Source organism: Eurosta solidaginis, chromosome 3 (genome assembly GCF_040869045.1).
Source record: "Eurosta solidaginis isolate ZX-2024a chromosome 3, ASM4086904v1, whole genome shotgun sequence".
Taxonomy (NCBI): Eukaryota; Metazoa; Arthropoda; class Insecta; order Diptera; family Tephritidae; genus Eurosta; species Eurosta solidaginis.
The window spans coordinates 274,266,358-274,279,843 of record NC_090321.1 but is presented as its reverse complement, the minus strand read 5'-3'; positions in this window follow the sequence as shown (position 1 = coordinate 274,279,843).

Below are 13,486 nucleotides of genomic sequence, written 5' to 3'. Positions count from 1 at the left end.
CAGCTGTTGTGAAAGCGAAAACTAAAGTCAGAAACAAATGACGGAAACAAACTTGACAATTGCTTCCGAGCAATTGACGAACGACGTAAAGCTAGACGATAAACGATAATGTAAGCTTCACTATAAGTACAATTAGCAGTCAATATCATATTTCGTCAACCTAGATATCGTTCGTTAAGCGTATCATTTGCCAAACATAATGAGGCTGTAAATTTAGTCACGCAAAGCACCAGCTTCGCACATGTTTAATGGCTACTTCCGCGTTGATGATGTCAAATTTGATTGGTCGGTGTAGGAAATAATTTGGATGAGGGGAAATGAAATGACCCATAAGTTAACGCGGCATGGGTTAGTGCTAAATGTCGGTTGCACGTTTGAAGTTTTGCGCCTCTCAGCACATTCCCAACGATTTTGACAAAAGCTGGAAGTTTTGACAGTACTAAATAGTTTCAAGGAACACATCGTCGACGCCGCGGTAAAGCGGGGTTAGCGGATTCTTACAAAACTTTACAATAGAATGGAAAGTCTGAGTTGAATGAAAACGTTATTCAACATTAAAAATTTCAAAATTTATTAAATATTTATGGAGTTTGCAGTTTTTCATTATTTTCCTTTGGAGCTGGCAGGCTTCATCATAAAGAGCTTGTACGATTACATAATCATTGCAGCTATGATACAGTTGCAAACCACTTGTTTATGATTTCTGGAATTACATTTGGTTAATAGGTTTGGTTAGTCTCAATTGGATCCCATTAGCGCTGCCTGGTCTGAAACTTCATAATCTTTGTAGGTTGATTCATAGAAACTTTGTTACACCATCAGTAAAGAGCAAACCTGTAGGGAAAATCTCTATTTGCAAACTAGTGCGCTTCTAATGCATTACGAACCACTACTAGTTCGCCGTCTATCCCTTTTTCATGCTTTCAACTGGCGAATGTCCTGCATTATCTTTTCACTAGTTCCGAACTAGATAAAAATTTCCACTTTAGAACTAGTTTTTTAAAAAGTATTGGAAAGTGTTGGGAAAAGTTATACTCATAGCCGAAGCTCCTTAAGGCTCCTAGTAATTTTTTTGTTGGTGGCATATTCCGCAAATATATGTATGTTAAATATGAAATATAAAAATCCAAACTATCGATTTTTATAACTGGAGAAAATCTAGCTACTGACGAACTAGTACCTACTTATTTGGCATTTTCGGTCTAGTTCCGAACCAGCAATTTGTATCACTAGCTACTGACTTCCCTTAAGGGGAGTATTCGTGAAGTTCTATTTAAAAACAAAGAGGTGTGTATTTAGAAAATTAATATTTTCTTTAGTAATTCGATAACCTTTTATGAAATATTTACAACCTTGTGATTAGGAATCGATATGTTTTTGATAACAAACGGATAAGTTTTTGATAACAAATGGTTCCGTTTTTAATAGCGCTTCGATAGTTCTTACAATAGAAATTGATAACACGCTGATTAATAAATCGATAAATTTCTATGATAACGTTTTGAAAGATTACCTGTTAGTTACAGATAAAATTGCGATAGTAAATCGATAACAATTCGGTAAGACATTGGTAACCTTTGGAAAAAAACCAATCAATAAACAACTGTAACGCCAAAAAAAAAATCGATAACTCTTCGAAAAAAATCTATAACATAACATAATAACATATTGATAGCGATAACATAATAACATATCGAAAGCTGGTTGATAAATAATGGACATATTTACGAAAATTAATATATATTATTTCGGTAGCCTATCAATAACTCGTCGATAAAAAATCGGTTACATACACTTTTTTATTTGATAGAAATTCTTAAGCAATTCGTTAACAAATTTATTAGTCGTCTATAACACACCGATAACGCGTCGATCAGAAATAGAGAAATGCACAAATTCAGCCGATAGAAAACCGAACACTTTATGACACTCCCCTAGAATTCAAATCCAGCTTCAGTTTTGATTTCTAATCTTTTCTTATCTCTCCCCTCTTGCCTTATTTTCACAGCCATAACTGAAAAACACGCGGTACACTTAATTGAATTTGCTTTGCGAATTTTTTTAAAGCAATCACTAAACCTAAGGTTTGAAAAGGAAATTATTCAGTTGACGTGATAATGAAAACAAAATGGCTGACGCAATCGTTTGCGTACTTTCAACGCTACTTTTCAATATCAAAATTTCAATACCTAAAGATTAAGTAAGAAATTTCAACGAAAATCAGCTGACGGCTATTCTAATCTGATTGTCAAGAGCAGATAAAGCGGAAAAAGAGTAATTAAGCTTTGATCCCAGAACTCATACTTGTGTTTATTCAGGGCACCTACACATACAAAGTAAAATCAATGGTGTTATTATGTAAGGATATGGGAAGGCTTGGATTTTTCGATCACGGTTTAACAGTATCAAAACACACACAAATCCTCATACATACTTAAATATTTTCAAATGATTAAACTGCACACGTGCTGGATTATAGAACGAATGTAACTTTTCTATTCATTTAAAATGATGACCTAATAATCCCCGCTGTGTACACGCAAAGTGTTTTGTCCAAGTCAGTTAAAGTTTTTTTTCTAATGTTGCTGTTTCTTGCGTGCGATAAATGTCAAAATACACACAAAACCATCTATGTTTGTATATGTGTCCTTTTCTGCTACTTTTTTTTGTGTATTAGTTCTGTTGAATGTGTGGCATAGTCAAAATGAAATGAAGCCAAATGTCACTTACACTTCACAGCTTCATCAATTTCAATTAATCCTTTTTGTTGTCCAAGATCATGTTGCCCTTCAAGGAAAACTAAATGAGCAAATTTTGGATTGTGTGGGTGGGTCTTTTATTGGAATGGGAAAATTTGGTAATTTTTCAGTTTCTTTGAATTAAATTTTAAAGTTTTTTAATGCGCATGAAAATAACTTAATTAACACAGAACTTGTAAGGTGTTTCTTTTTCGGAGACTAAGGAAGCACTCAAGCAATTCAGAGTCGAGAAGGCAAGTATGTCTTTTCTGAATGAACACACGTTACTTTGTTGGTGGTATTGGGTTCAGACGTACACACACAATGCGGCGAAGTATTGTATATAGTTATATTATTATAGGTAACTGTATCTAACCGCTGATTTATGGAAGGGGTAACAGGCGTAGGATCGATGGGCAGCATCTGTCTGCAGGTTAAATCAGTGAACGGTGACGGGGTTTCGCTGGAAGTAATAATATAAACTGCGCTTATATGACGGCATTATCAGCCAATGGATGAAGCAGGAAACATGAATGGTGGCGGTAAATTAAATGTAAAGTTTTGTTTATTTATGTGTTAGATGTTAAAAGTTTCAATGTTATAGATTGACTGTAAGTATTATGTTAACAACAGAGTGATGTAAATTGTGTAATACGAAGTAGTGTGTTAATGTTTGTTTTGTTTTATATCATATTTTATTATAAATATACAGTCTGCAAAAATTTAACCGAAACGCGTAGGAGGAAAAGAGAAACCTTGTGTTTGTCTTTATTTTATCGGCCGAAAAACTCCAAATAATTACGAAGTATTTTCAGTTGACGGCTGTTGGTGACTGAATGAAGGTGTCTGAATGAAGGTTAAATTGGTGAACAGTCACAGGGTTTCAATGAACCGCGTGTGGGTTGACCGCGGCGGAGTTTATAAGGACTAGTATTTCTTTCGATTAGTAGGGTGTGGGCTTGATGCTTGGACAGGCGGTTGGAGTCTGTGATGTTAACTCGGTGGTTCGATCCCCAAGCAACAGGTGGTTGGTGGAATCGAAACCCGGCGAATTGCAAGTGGCAGATAAGTGGTTCGTGAATAATCAGGTGAATCGGTGACAATGAATCAGTAGATAAATTTCCAAGCAACCGGTGGTTGGAGAAATCGATTGATGGATGCCGGCGATGACGAATTCGTGCTTAGCACTATTCCTCAATGTCCCCGTCCCTCTCCATTCACCTTTTCCACTCCATCACTGAACTTAAGTGTACTCTGCTCAATTCCCAAGTAAGGCAATTCCACAGACCGCACCAATTATCCCGGGATCAGCCAAACTATTACTGCGTATAAGTTTCTATATAGCGGACTGTGTGAAAGGCTGAAGCCTATTATCGAAAAAACTGTTTGGATCTTATCAGTACGTCCTCAGACTCACTAAATCTATAATCGGTCAGCTCTTTACAATGCGCCAGATCCTGCGGAAGGCTCACTATAAGAGTATCGACACTTACCATATACTCGTCGACTTCAAAACAGCCTTTGAAACCGCTTAAAGAAGCTGCCTATATCTTGCTATATCTGAATTTAATTTCCCTGCAAGGTAATAAAGGCTCTGCAAAATGACGTTGAGCAACACCGTCAGCGCCCTCGTGATTTAGAAGTACCTCTCCGAGGCAATCAAATTCATATGTGGCTTCAAACAAGGCGACTCCCTTTCATTAGATTTCTTCAATACAATGCTAGAGAAAATAATTCTAGCAGCGGAAATAAACCGTGATAGTATAATTTATTTTTATGATATTGATATTATTCGCTTGAACGAACACGCTTCCAGTTCGGCTTTCTCTGGAATAAATAAGGAGCAAGAATGGGCCTTACGGTAAAAGAACAAGAAGAAGTACTTACCCTCATACAAGATAGAGCATCTTATTTATCTTGGATAATTAATTTTCAAAGTGGGCTTGCTGGTGTACGGAGTTTTAGATAGTGAACATATAATGGTAAGGAAAACATAACAGCCAAATATCAGCGTGATAACTTCAACGGCTAAGGATTTATGGCTTTGTGACTTTCAAGTTTTCTTCTTGTAATGTAGATGGCGCCACACCCATAACTCAAAATTAAATTTCCTATTATAAGATCAATCCACATACCAAGTTTCAAGTAATTCATTTTCGCATTATTAAATTTTTCGAAATTTTTGATATCGACAAAGTGTGCGTGGTTATATTGCGGTTTCGCCTATTTTAAATATGCATCTATTGTGTGCCGAGATAAGCCAATGCCCCGAATTTCGTAAAGATATCTCAATATTTACTCAAGTTATCGTGCTAACGAATGGTCGGCCGAATGGAGGGACATGTTAACATTAAAAATTTCTTCGATTGAAGTAAGGAAGTCCATATCTATCTTGATTCCTTTAAGACATTACGCAGTACCGTTATCGATTAAAGGTTATAATGTCTTAGTGTACAAGTACACATCAAGCATATATGTAATAAACTAACACTGTCAGCCTAAGTCCTAAAATGAAATAAACAACAGTTTTAGATGATTGTAGCAATCATTTTTGTAGTTTTAATATCTAATAACATTTAACATTTCACTGTGCAGCAATTGCACACTCATACCCAACGTTTTCATATAAAATCGAACTAACAGTTCCGGTAGATCCACGCAATAGATAAAAAAACGTACCACATGAAACGTGATTTAATACCATATTTAAACGGGAATGCACATAGATTCGATGAGTTTAAGCACGTATATAATTTATTGCCTTAAACAGGAATGAATCAACATAAATGCATATATACATATTAGGACGGGTCGATTTAAAAATCGCTCATTGCTCTGTGAAAATCGTATTTTAGGGATCAACGTAAGAAACTTTGCCGAAGGAACCATACCTCTAAAATGAATACTGATATCCCCCCCTTTGGGTCGAACTTTTGGGTAGGGGTAATTTCAATTCTACCTGCGGTGTCTTGTGGTGGCTTAAAAAAAACAACACAAGCAATTTTACGATCAGCAATTGTGTCACAGTGATGCCTTGGTTTTAAAAGGGGGTTGTAAAAGCGCTAATTTCTAATAATTTTTTTTAATTTCTTTTCTATTACTAAGTTAAATTCATTTTTTCATTTACATGTGTTCTAAATAAATAAATTTCCAAAGAGAAAAATAAACTCCAAAAAGAAAAAACATAGGCATTTCAAAGTGGGATTTTTCAAAATTTGCCCGTACGACCCAAAGGGGGGGGGGGACATCAGAATTTTAGAGTTATGGTCCCTTCGGCAAAGTTTCTTATTTTGATCCCTAGAATATCATTTTTACAGAGCAATGGGCGATTTTTTTGCCTCCCCACAAATCGACCCGGCCTAATACATATGGAGTTCGTAAGACTAATGATTTTTCAAAAAGATAAAATAACAATATCTGTGTATATATATTATCCACAGGCTACGGCCTGTAGCACTGAGAACTTAATTGCATTTCCAGCTAACTTGCCTCTAACACGTCCTATTTGCTTGCTTATTTCATATATTTTATTTGCCGCTTAAATGATATGTCATTCAATGTAGGCAACAGTTTAATTTGCAGAATCATTTAATAGGAATGGGAATTTACTTTTAATACGTAAAAGTATTGGTGCTTAGAAATAGGTTTTCATACGAATTCAAGTTAAACAAGTAAGAACGGGACTGTCTTCGGCTGTGCCGAAGACTTCATACCTTTCATGAATGGAGCTGAACCATAATCTTATCCCGTTCGTAATCTCCAAATAATTGGATGTATAAGCTAAGAAATACATAGTGAACAGATGTGCATACCTTAGATAAATATAAAATAAAAAAAAATGGCAAAAAACCCCCTTATCTGAACTATCGGTTGTATGTGATATATACTATATGTAGCTCAGATCAAAGTGATTTTTTCAGAAAATCTTCTAAGATATATTAAAATATATATCACCAAGTTTCACGTTTATACTTTCTAAATTGCGGCAGGAATGACCAAAATCGTCTTATCTGAACGATCGGTTGTATGGGAGATATGTGTTCTAGTGGTCCAATCCTACCGGATCCGACAAATGTCCAATATAATACAAAAATAATCCTTGTGTTAAATTTCATTGAGATATCTCAAAATTTGAGGGACTAGTTTGCGTTGCGCGTTTGCGTGAAAAAATTGAAAGAATTTCTTTTGAAGTTTCGGTTCGCGCCTACGAAAAGCTTGTTGTTGTAAGACAAGCATTTATAGGGGAGACTACGGCTTCCGACGAATCGAGAGAAGGCAGTCTTGAAACAGTCTGTGCTCAAATCGGAGCAACAATGATATATAAAAACATATGCCTTCGACTAGAGACTAGAGAGCGCAACGCAGTATGGAGGTTTTAACCGAGAATGGTCCTGTAAAATCAACAGCTGTGGTATGATAGAGAAGTTTGTGAGTACAATGCTCAGGAGAGAGTGCGGCCATAATCTGTGTACGCGTACCAAAGATATTTTTAGTCTGTGAAATTGTCAAATTTCATGCTTACGAGAACGTTGTCTACCTTTATATATCTAGCCGTATCTATGAATTGTGCTTTAATTTCTTCAATTTCCAATTGGGATTTTAGTGACGGTCTTTGTTTTAACCCCAAAAAACACACTAGGTTTGCCTATCTCAAGCAGAAGGTTGATTGTCACAAGAATTCTTCCTCTCTACAAAATCACCGTCAAAATTATGCTACTGAATTAAGTTAAAACGATTATTTCGGTCCAACAAGACGCGCCAGTCGCTTCTTCGTTGGATTAGCTTGCGCCAGTTCTTCATGCCAAGGAAGTTTAGATCGTTTTCCATCGGATTCTTCCAAAGAAGTGGAGAACGCCCTCTTCCGACAAAAATACTTTGTTAGCCGGAGCGCTGTCTTTTATTCGCATAACACAGCCTAGCCAGCGTCTGTTTACAGCTCGTACAGCTCATCATTAAATCTTCTTCGATACTCGCCGTCGTCACCGCGTAGATGATTCTAAATTAGTCAAAGAACCTTTTCCTCGAACACTTGATTCTGCACAATACAGTAGAAAGGTACGATAAGTAACCTGTAAAGCATAGTATTCGTTTGCTGAGATACGACTTTAATTTTCAGTTGCCTTATTAGTTCAACGTACAATTTATTGGCAACATAATAATTCGCTGAATTTCAAAGGTGATGTTGTTTCTTGCATTAACGATGGGTCCCACTAAACTAAGTATTTTTGTAATTCGAAATAACGGCTGGGTACAATGGCGTGGTTGCCAATGAGCAAATGCTATGACTTAATGGCAGCAATAGCATCGGATTTTCCTCTGTTTCAAGTATGCAGTAAACAAAATTCACGGTTCGGATGTTCAAGCCGCTGATATCAATCTTGGCAGCATATGGCAGTAGTTGTTCGCTCTTATTAAATATTGTTCCAGAGCGGTTAAGTTCTGCAGCTTGTATTATTTTCTCCAGCATCAAAATTAAAGAAATTGTACGATAGGGGGTCACATATTCTAAAAGCTCGTTTAATTTCAAATTGCTCGAAAAGCCAAAATCTTACTGAGCTTATAGTGCTACTCAACTTCATTTTACGGGGAAATAAAATTCGGACATAGCGCCATGTAGGTAGCTCTTTTTCGTGCTATCGGAGGTGACTTTAACTTGCTGTCCAACAAGTTCTACCTTACTTGACATATGCGGAGTTGATCTAAACCAAGCTAGATTAGCACACTTCTCGTATGATGCATATGGCCTCCAAGCATATCACACGCTATGTGTATGGGTTGCAGAAGCTCGCAAACATAAACCATTGGAAACTAAAACTTCGGGAATATAAAATTGCTAACTACTTGAAAGCCAGGTGTTGTTTTTTTTCCTTTTGGACCCTAACTTAAACTCCCTTGTAGCTTTATAGTAAGATGACCATTACAAGATCTACACGCAACCGCGACCTTATAGTACATTTATTTGTACTACACATACCTGGAGTCACGTTCCCAATTCTGTAAGAAATATTACCTATAAACATTAACCTGGGTCGATTTGTATGGACGAAAGTTAATCGATTTCGCGCCATAAATTTTTCGATAGGATTTGCGCTTAGGAAAAAAAAGTTCCAATACGCATACCCAAAAAAATAATTTTGGAGCCTGCAAAAAAAAAACCCAAAAAAAATTTGTTTTTCAAAAAACTGTTATAGCCAAAGTTTTTGCAACAGTTTTTTGAAAAAAAGAAATATACTTTGGGTTTTGGGGAGCGTTTTCGTCGAAGAATTAACCCTTTCGCCATTTTTTTTCGCAGGCTCGAAAATTATTTTTTTGGGTATGCCTAGTGCAACTTTTTTTTCTTGAGCCAGAATCCTATCGAAAAATCGATGGCGCGATATCGGTTAATAAATCGACCCAGTCTAATAAACATGCTTAGACAATTTCAGATAATAGCATGTAGACTGATGGTTTTTGTTGTTTCCTTGTAGTTTATGTATGCCATCAGTTTTTTTGAATTTTAACAATGATTTGACTCAGGAGCATGAGCTATGGATACCAAAAATTTGATGACAGCATAAATTGAGCGCACGAACAACTCGTTTGATTTCATTTATTTACTCAATAAATCAAAAGCAAGTCTTTCCTCACACATAAACATCACTTATCTCTTACTTGCTCAAAATTGATATCCGAACATGAGGGTGCGCTAATTTTAAAATGTTATTCAACAAACAAAAACGAAACTCTATAAAAAATATTAAAAACTCGCAGACCCGGCAGACATTGCTCTGCCCTAAATTTGGTCTATCTGCATACATTTTAACAAGATTTTCCGTCTAACTCTGCCCTCCCCCCTCCTATATTTTTCCTAACCTTTGTATTCACTACTCCCTCCGTCTTTGGCGCTTCATCTATCTCCATCTTCGTCTCATTCTATCTCTTTCTCAGTCCCCTTCTCCTTCTCTCTTTTCTCTTCTATCAAGTTTTTCTCATTCTTCTACATCTCTTATTGCCAGTCCCAGAGGGTGGTATGTATTTTGTTCCAGTCCCACTCCGAGTCTTAGTCTCAGTCTCAGTCTGAGCCTCAGTCCCAGTCCTAGCACTAATCTCAGTCTCGGTCCGTCTCTGGTTTACTCCGCGGAAAAAAACATCATAAATACTAATATAGGCAAATTTATATACCAAATTTCAGGCAAATCGAATAGGACGTATGTAAATAAGTATGCGAGTATTATTAATTCATGTCTTTATTTCGGCTTCGCATGCACATTTATCAGTTTTTCCAGGTTGTTGCGACTAAAACGAATATCACAATGAAAATTACTTTAAATCTCTCAGCAACAGCTTTCATTTGATACCCATAATACACACACATTCTAGGGGTATCCGGGTTGATGGTTTGGCCTATATCTCGAGATCCTAGTCACCCAGCGGAGTAAAACTTGCTCTGTACTAAAGCACACATCAAAAGTTTCAATTTGATACCGATAATGTAAAAACACATTCTAGGTATATCCGAGTTAATGTTTTGGCCTATATCTCGAGACCCTAGTCACCCAGCGGTGTAAAACTTACTCTGTATTAAAGCATACATCAACAGCTTCAATTTGATACCCATAATGTAAAAACACATTCTAGGTGTATCTGGTTAATGTTTTGGCCTATATCTCGAGACCCTAGTCTCCCAGCGGTGTAAAACTTACTCTGTACTAAAGCATATATCAACAGCTTCAATTTGATACCCATAATGTAAAAACACATTCTAGGTATATCCGGGTTAATGTTTTGGCCTATATCTCGAGACCCTAGTCACCCAGCGGTGTAAAACTTACTCTGTATTAAAGCATACATCAACAGCTTCAATTTGATACCCATAATGTAAAAACACATTCTAGGTGTATCCGGGTTGATGTTTTGGCCTATATCTCGAGACCCTAGTCACCCAGCGGTGTAAAACTTACTCTGTACTAAAGCATACATCAACAGTTTCAATTTGATACCCATAATGTAAAAACACATTCTAGGTGTATCCGAGTTGATGTTTTGGCCTATATCTCGAGACCCTAGTCACCCAGCGGTGTAAAACTTACTCTGTACTAAAGCATACATCAACAGCTTCAATTTGATACCCATAATGTATAAACACATACTAGGTGTACCCGGGTCCCCGTTTTGGCCTATATATCGAGACCCTGTGCGTCGATCGCAATCAAACCTATGTGAAAACCACCGCGTGAGGCATACGCGACTTATGTGGAAGTTTGAAAAAAATCTACCGGATAGCCTCACACAAGTGGACATCCATTTTTATATATATAGATAAAAACTTTTTTGCAACATACGTATTTTGAACGCCATAAAAAGAATAAACTATCGACATTTTATTAAAGTTTGAGACGGGTTTTAAATGCATATAACATATTTCAGCCGTTTTAGTAGTCAGCATCTCGATATTTTGAGCATTTGTCTAAAAAATAGCATAATTTGAAATAAAAAAAATAGCTCCTAACTCCAGCTCCATATCTTTAAATTCTGTTCGCAAGGATATTATCCAGATCCTATATCCAACTCTACTGGGCTTAAATAAAGCCGATTTAAAAAAATTAAGAAAAATGTTAGTCAAATGATTTATACAAAAAATTAAAAAAAAAAATTGTATTCCATACAAAATTTCCTCAGGTCAAAGAAATTTGGTGAGGATTTTTATATTCAGCATTTTTTGCACTTTAGTAACATAAAGGTTAATCGTAACGGCTTAACGAATCGAGAGAAATATAGACTGCTACATATCGATTTGCTCAGGACGAAAAAAGGAAATGATTTAGCCATGCCCGTCCATCCGTAAAAATATTGAGAGTATATATTGAGATATCTTATTGAATATCGGTATATGGGTTTCAAGGCAATCATCTCCTCCGCTACTACAAACTACTCCACAGATGCCTTTAAACAGTTTTCCTTAACTCTCACCCGAGCACTCTTCTATCGCTGTATTGTAGCCATTTTTTCTTGATAGTTTTAAAAAACGTCTACGCTTCTACGAGAAACTTTCGCGTTGTTCTTACTTACAAATAATGAGCCTTCTAATGCAAAAATATATACCTACATATTTCCATATCTGAATTTCGTTCAATTGCATTGCTTGAATATCATCAAACTTCTGCATCACAATAATTGCAACTCAGCATAAGTTAAACTTATTTCTGTTTGTCTGTGTGTTTTCTTTACTCATGCAATACCCTTATATATACTTATGTTCTTACACATACGTATATATATATATACATATTCGCAAATATTTTATTATCGCAGACAAAATTGTAACTTTGTATTTTGACATGAATGAGTGTGGTTACAAAATTAATTACTTTTTGCTTATTATAAAACTGTTGAACATCATTTAGACATTTATCTTTCTAGAGAACAGTTTACTATTATTAACCGTTAACTTTTCTATTTTAGGACTTATTTCACTCTGTTGTTACTGTTTAAATCTAATTGAACTTTTGAACTCTGTCAACACGGCTTCTAAGTAAATAATTTATAGATGCAATGAACTGTATGCAGTGACCAGTGAGGAAATTGTTCATCATACGCCGTGTAGCACCAAAATGGTTTTACAGATGTGATTGGTTGAACGAGGCTACTGCGAGTGCATTGCATAAATATATGGATGTAGACAGTTTAGTAGATACTGCTTATAAATAGTTTTTATTTCTTTATATCAGTTTTTTGATGTGTTCTTTGCTCATGGTATGGGAAATCCTGAACTTAAGCGTAATGTGTAAGTGTAAGCATTAGCTTACTCATAAGGAATGCGTAACAAAAAGTTTGAAAATATTAAAAGTATTAAATTAAAACAATGCAATTTCCAAATCAATTAGAATAAAATTATTCTAAGCGGGGTCGCCCCTCGGCCGTGGTTGGCATTAACACCGAGTGTATTTCCGCTATGAAAAGCATCTCAGTGAAAACTCATTTGCCTTGCAGATGCCGTGGGAAGTCTGCATAAAACGTAAGTCCCGTCTCACCAATTTGTAGGAAAAATTAAAAGGATCACAACGTAAACTGGAAGAGAAGCTCGGCCTATAATCTCTTCGAAGGTTATCGCGCCTTAAATTTATTTTCATTTAACAAATATCGGCATTAACGGCTTTTCATAATTTGTTGCGATTATTGACATTAAACTCAAATTTTTCTTTTACAGCCACTTGCAGCAATCTTCCGCCATTCAATTATTAACTAGAAGTCGTTGGGAGTGAGAAGTGGATTCAGCAACATTCACCGTGGCGTTGTCATTTGGTTGGTTGGAGAAAAGTTTGTTCAAATAACCAGTATTGCCAATTATTACCAACAGTAAACCGAAATTCTGAACAAATGTTCCTTAAATTTTTTCAACCTATTGAAAGTAACTTGAAGGACACAAGGTCTGTGTTGCCACAAAGGATGTCATTACGACGTTGCCCCCTATTTAATATTTTTTGAAGCTATACGATATTTTTAAAAGTTGTTGTTGTTTTTGTAAAACGTCGTACTTGTTGTAATCCATGAGCGTGTGTGGGCATATGCGCATTGGTACTTACGTTACTGTTGACGAATATAAATTCGAGTACCAGTTTAGCAGTTAGCTTAGAAATCAAACGGAGAATAACCCTTTCACACAAGAGTCGTCTCTCGACGAACAAAAATCACTCTCTACAACTCGCTCATCATACCTTCTCCGATGTATGATTTGGAAAAATGGACGGTGTCGAGAAAAGATGGATTAT